The sequence below is a fragment of the Taudactylus pleione genome, unplaced genomic scaffold (genome assembly GCF_031769625.1).
Source record: "Taudactylus pleione unplaced genomic scaffold, aTauple2 ptg001230l, whole genome shotgun sequence".
NCBI lineage: Eukaryota > Metazoa > Chordata > Amphibia > Anura > Myobatrachidae > Taudactylus > Taudactylus pleione.
Window position 1 is genome coordinate 105020 of NW_028285630.1, and position 6613 is coordinate 111632.

Below are 6613 nucleotides of genomic sequence, written 5' to 3' on the forward strand. Positions count from 1 at the left end.
AGGTATTCGCAAAATGGCTTACCTCATTAGGACTCTCCTTGGCATTTGTGATTTCTAACAATGCCACAAATATTGTGAGAGCACTACAGCTGGGTGATTTTGAACACATCCCATGATTTGCTCACACAATCAATTTGGTGATGCAGAATTTTTTTTTAAAATGATAGGGCTGTGCAGGAGATTTACGTGTGTAAAAAAATGTTGGGACATTTTCAGCATTCAGCAGCTGTATGTAGAAGATTGCATCACCTGCAAGAACAGTTGAATTTTCCCTGCAACCAGCTGAAGCAAAAGGTAATAACAAGGTGGAATTACACCCTTTATATGCTTCAGCGGATGGAGGAAGAGCAAAAATGCAAAGCTACACAACTAGCCATGACATATTGCAAATGTACCTTACTCCAGCTCAGTGGAGAATACTTTCCGTGTTGTGCAAGGTGCTGATACCCTTAGAAGTTGTCACCTATGAAGTGATTTCAGACACTGCCAGCTTGAGTCAGGTGATTCCCCTAATTAGACTTTTAGAAAAGCAGCTCAAGAAACTGAAGGAGGAGCTGAAACTAAGCAATTCTGCTAAGTATGTTGGACTTGTAGCTCAAGTCCTTTATTTGCTTTACCAGGATCCAAGGGTTGTCAGCATCTTACAATCGGGTCAATACAGTTTAGCAACCGTGCTTGATCCTAGGTTTAAGTCATCCACATAGGCATGTCAGACAGTCTGTTTGTCTACTAGTAGGTAAAAAGGCAATTTGGAGGCCCTTGCACAAACTGGCTTTGCTTTCCTTAAGCTGCGCACCCTCTGGTGTGTACTCAGAAAATGAGTTTTCAGCACAGCCGGGAATCTTCTCAACGATCGGCATAGGAGGCTACTTCCCTCCTATGCTGATTGCTGGCATGAGATTAACATGGCCATAAAGGATTGTTTGTCGGATGCCACTTAACAAAAGTACCCAAAAATTAAATGAGAATTATTTATGAAGAAATATTCAGAACCTTTCTTATTCATTCAAACTATTAGGCACTATCAGGCATGTACCCTTAGTATAGGCTGAGCAGTTGCTCAATTTATAGTAGTGGTTAACAATCCTCGGTACTCGTGCCAGACGTACCTCATAGAACATTTTTAAAAGACAGCCAAAGGTTCAGTATATTTACTAAGTAGAACCATTATGGAAGTTCCAGACTTAAATTTGACCTCAATAATTTATAATTAAAGGAACATTTTTTTATTTATTTAGTTACAGATAGCTACTGTAACATTACCAACAGGCATTAACCAACCTTTTCACATATAAGTTTGGTCCGTGTATTGGTCTTGCCAGCTGCCACCTGCTTTTTGAGGCTACCTCTTTCCCTACTTCCCCCATTTCATAGCTGTATGGTTTGAAATGTATTACATATACAAATATGGGTTTTGTTTATCTGTTGGTCCAATTGTTATTAATCACATACAGTATATACTGTATGTAGATCTGGCACACTTAACTAGATTTTAGCCAGCACCCCGATAGCAAAAGGATGCCAACCCTTGACATATAGCATAAGCAACAGTTCTAACTGTTCTACTCTACTACACATTTAAATAACAGTTTATATAATAATAATAATACAAGTTCCACCAGTGTCTTATCTTGGGGTTTTGGTATATTAGGTCGACATTCATAATAGAATCATGAGAATGTTAACATGATCACTATGTTGACAGTGAACTTGTTGACATGTTCATCATGATGATATTGACCATGTTGACATTCAACATGTCGTTACTGATGAAATGTCGACATGGTCAGAATGTTGACAATGTTTTTTTAAAGTAAGCCTAACCCTAATCCCTAATGCTAACCATAACCCTAAACTTAAGCCTAACCCCTAACCGTAGCCCTAAACCTAAGCCTAACCCTAAACTTAAGCCTAACCATATCCCTAAAGCTAACCGTAACCTTAAACCTAACTCTATCCTTAATGCTAACCGTAACCTTAAACCTAACTCTATCCCTAATGCTAACCGTAACCCTAAACTTAACCCTAAACTTAAGCCTAATCCTAACCTCTAACACTATCAATGTGGACATTTTCCAGGTGATGTCATTTATGATGTCAACGTTTTTACATTGTCGACATCATGACTGTTGACATTATGAATGTTGTGATTATCAACGTCAATAATGTGACAACATACATTATCTTGGGTACAAAAATGGCTCTACCAACCACACTACAAGAATGATGTGACACCTACATGATTGCATTACAACCCAATGATCCTACTATCCCAATTTTCAGGACTCGTTAATAAAACTGGAGCGGTCTCCCCAGAACGGGATGTGGTTTGAGTTGAAGTGGGCATAGTCTGGACATATTGCGTGTGGCTTAATCAGGAATGTCACCTGGTATGAAAGTGCTTGAACGCAAGATTTAGGAGTTTATGTACTAAGGCTTGGAGAAAGATAAAGTGTATGGAGATTAAGTACCAACCAATCAGCTCCTGTCACTTTACAGGTTGTGTTTTAAAAACGACAGGAGCTGATTGGTTGGTACTTTATCTACATCCACTTTATCTCTCTCCAAGGCTTAGTACATAAACCCCACAGTTTTTCATCTGAAGTATCCTTAATTTCAAATCACCATCTACTGACAATCATGTCTCCCCCACATACAAAGAAAGGACCCAGGGAACTCAAAAATGTTCAGGTATTGATAATAGCACAACATTACCAGGAGTGGGGAGCAGTGCCGTAACAGGGCTATATAGCACCCTGCGCTGGCCCACCAGGGTCCAGCTGTACATAGAATTACAGTATATTGTGATGTTTTTTCTGTACTCAAAGAGGTTTTTTTTTAGATTTTTTTGGTGCGTAATAGCAAATGCGTATCTCACAAGCAAAACCAATGGTTTAAAAACATGGGCTTAAGTATATGGGACGTATTCCTGGAAAAAAACAGGTGTCTATGCTGCACATGCAGAGATATACAGATCTTGAGATAACTGTGGGTGGAGGTTGTGGTTTTTTTTTTTCCCTACTCCTCTCCTCACTTTCTCTCCATCTCTCTCCCCTCCCTTCCGCTTTTCTCTATCTTCCCACCTCAATACAACACTTTTATTTTTTACTCTGTAAGATCCTTGTCTTTCTGTTTTATTTCCCAACAGAACATTTTTCACTGGACAATCCAGAACATGAAAAAGAAGTTTCCCAAGAAAGTTACTGCACAGGTAAGCCGACATCCCCTGCATTGAGGAAACCACTGATCCTGCTTCAGCCCTAAACTTTGATGAGATGTAGATGACCCTTTCAGAAAAAACTCCTTCCTTATCAATCATAAGGGTGTGCAGCAGGCACCTACACAGCACAGGGTGTAAGAAATTGTAGCTGATTTAGAAAAACGTGTCAGACGTGTCATTTTGATATAGCAACCACTGTTCTCAACTGTGGTTATTATACATGCAGATGTCTTCGGAATTTATTTGTTTATAAAGTTAGTTTAAAAAATAAAAGTAACTAGGGGGCTGGTAAGCCAGACTCTTTTATAGATGTTCCACAGTGATGAGACTAACTCACCAGAACTATCAGACATGAAAATTCAAAGTAAAGATGCTGCTCATAAGAGAAGGTCTGTGGAAATCCCTCCTGAGGAGGCAAGCAGAAAAGTGTGAAAAGTCAGTGGTTTGGGCACTCTAAGTAGTGGCGCCCCTCCCCATAGTGTCACCCGGTATGGGGAGGGATGCTGTATGTGTGGTGAAGTCGCGCACCACCAAAAAGCGGGCATTGTCTCACTGACAGGGGCGTGGCCTCTCAGCCAAATCCCCATGGTACCGATATTACTGTGGGGGCAGGGTGGTGTCTGCAGTGCCGGCTCCCATAGTGTCATGAGCCGAGTGCTGCACTTACTATACAGTGCAGCACACGGCTTCTGCTACTGAGAGGGAGTCTGCACCTTGGTGTCACCCCTCGGTGGCCCGCACTCCCCTTGTGATGCCACTGACCCTAAGCAGGACTTTAGATGGGTTAAGTCTCTAATCCTTGTCCAATTGGGCGCAACAAGCACAATAATTAATGGGCGCTCAAAAACAATGGAATTGCTACATTGGGCGTCCATTAATTATCACTGCGCCCCAAAACAATTGAATCATCCCCAGAAAGCCCAGAGTACAATATCTGTCAGTGTAGATGATGATCAGAATCATATTGTGCATAGATGTAACTGTGACACTGCAAGATAAATGTGGGATGTGCTGTAGAAAGTGCATGAGAGAACTAATTTAAGCAATAAGCAGGATTTAATAAGAAAGTTGTACCAGACTAAGGGCAGTATTCAATTTGGCTGTGAAAAGCTGTTATTGGCAATAACGTCATTTTCGCCTATTTTAATTATCCCCGTATTCAATTACAAAGACTTTTCGCTGGTGCGAAAAGTCTTTGTAAAAAAACGGGGATAACTTTTTACCATGTTTTACATGGCGAAAAAAAGTGCAGAATTGGGGTTTAGGGGTGCAGTCTTAAAAAAATAGCCTGCACCCCTGGGAATGTCCCCTAAAAAAGATCTGTGTCAAAATAAGAAAAAAAATTGAGACACCCCCAAAAATTAAGTTTAATTTTGGGGTGAAAAAAAAAAAATGGGGGACAAACTTCTAAAGTACCGAAATTAATTGCAGAGGGGTTCCCAAGTATGCGGCAGGTGTTTCACAGAATGCGGGTAGTAGAGGCAGGTGCATTTTTGCTGAATTTTGAAAAATAACTTTATGGACTTAAAAATATGCTTGCACCCATTTTGATGTACCCCAAATTTGATGGGCATAGTTTTTTTTTGTGCAAAAAAACAATCTAATTGCTATTCTTCACCCCTTCTTCATGCCACATTTATGCACCTGCCGCGGCTATTACAAACCCCGACTTCCTTCAGCAGGCAAAAATGGGGGTACGCATAGTGATCCCCATGTCTAGACATCTTTAGGGGGGGTCACAGGAACTATTCTCGAAAAATTCCCATTTTCTTGCGATACCTGTCCGCCGGCTCCCGTTTTTCGCTGATTCCTAATTGAATACGGGGATAAAGCGGGCACGCGCCCGATACTTTATGCCCGTCAAACCTCCGATGTGGAGCGTAAAGTCCAGCACGGACTTTTTGCTCCAGATTGAATACCCGCCTAAGTCGAGAGAGATAAAGGGCACCATTCAACAACGATGTATAACCCCTTTAGCACTCGCTAAAGGGGTTATGTCATCCTTTCCGTATTCAACAAACAGCAGTTAAGATGACCGCTGTTTGTCATTGCATCGCTCTCGCCACATTTATAGGACTTTATAGTACAATACAAGATTTCTCTGTTTACATTAATTTGCTGACACGGGGGCCTGATTCAGATTTGTACACTATTCTGATGTATATAGATTAGATTGATTATCAGTAAACTGCGCATGTGTCCCAGGGGTCTATTTACTAAGCAGTGTTAGTAGACAGAATGAAAAGTGATAAGAAAGTGATAAGGTGCCAGCCAATCAGCTCCCAACTGTAATTTTTCAAACACAGCCTGTGAGATGACAGTTGGGAGCTGATTGGCTGGCACCTTATCACTTTCTTATCACTTTTCACTCTGTCTCCTAACACTGCTTAGTAAATAGACCCCTAAGTCCCAAGGTGCATGCATCAAGGACCATTACTGAAGTCGCTGGTAGCGACTATTTATTCACAGTGTGATTGACAGTCAGGGAGTGTTTGGGGGAGGTAACCGGGAGTGGCATCAAAGAACACAGATTGGTCATGACCATTTTGGGGGGTGTCACACCCTGCGACTGTGATCTTCTAGACAAGGAATATGGTTCCGGTGTCTCAATTCCCATGGCCATTCTGTGGGACCATAGACTCACTGAGGAATGCAACAATCTAATGATCTGTGACCGATTCTGTGTCTTTGGACGCAGATGCTGGGGTTGGCAAAGCCGCAGGTGGACATCTCATTAGATCTCCATCCCGGTGGCTGCAACATTTGCATATTATCATATTGCTGTTATGTACAAATTCTCAGCTTTGATGGCATTAGCGTACATCTTTGAATCAGGCCCAATGCACACAGTTAAGTGATTACTAAAGGTTTTAACATCATATTGAATTTCTCAATTTCAGATTTGGATATCTATTGTGTTTGTGTCTGAGTAACAAGGTCTCGCCTGAGGGGTCACAGAGCAAATGTAATGTTTGTAGAGCCTTTAACTAAAGCAAACAGATCACTTATTCCAAACCACCCCCCTCTTTCCAAAGGTTCCCTGCTATATCTGCTGAATAGGATTATTCTCCTGTTTTATTACAGCAGTTATTTCCTCTTGCTCTTTTCTTTGAAGAATCAAATTGCTAAATGACCAATAGCCAACACAGCAAGTTATTTCATGTACAAAGAGTTTTGCAAACATTCATCAACATATTTGTAAAAACTTTAAGAACTTTTCATAATGAGGTATATTTCAGAGCTAGGTGTGGGGGGGAGGACAAGTTTAGTAAAGGACAAAGGGGTCTATATTTAGTAAAGGATATAAGGACTTTTTTTCCAGCATTTTTGCTGAAGAAAGCCTATAATTTAGTTTGTCACCATTTAGGGTTATATTATCTAAAGTGGGAGTTT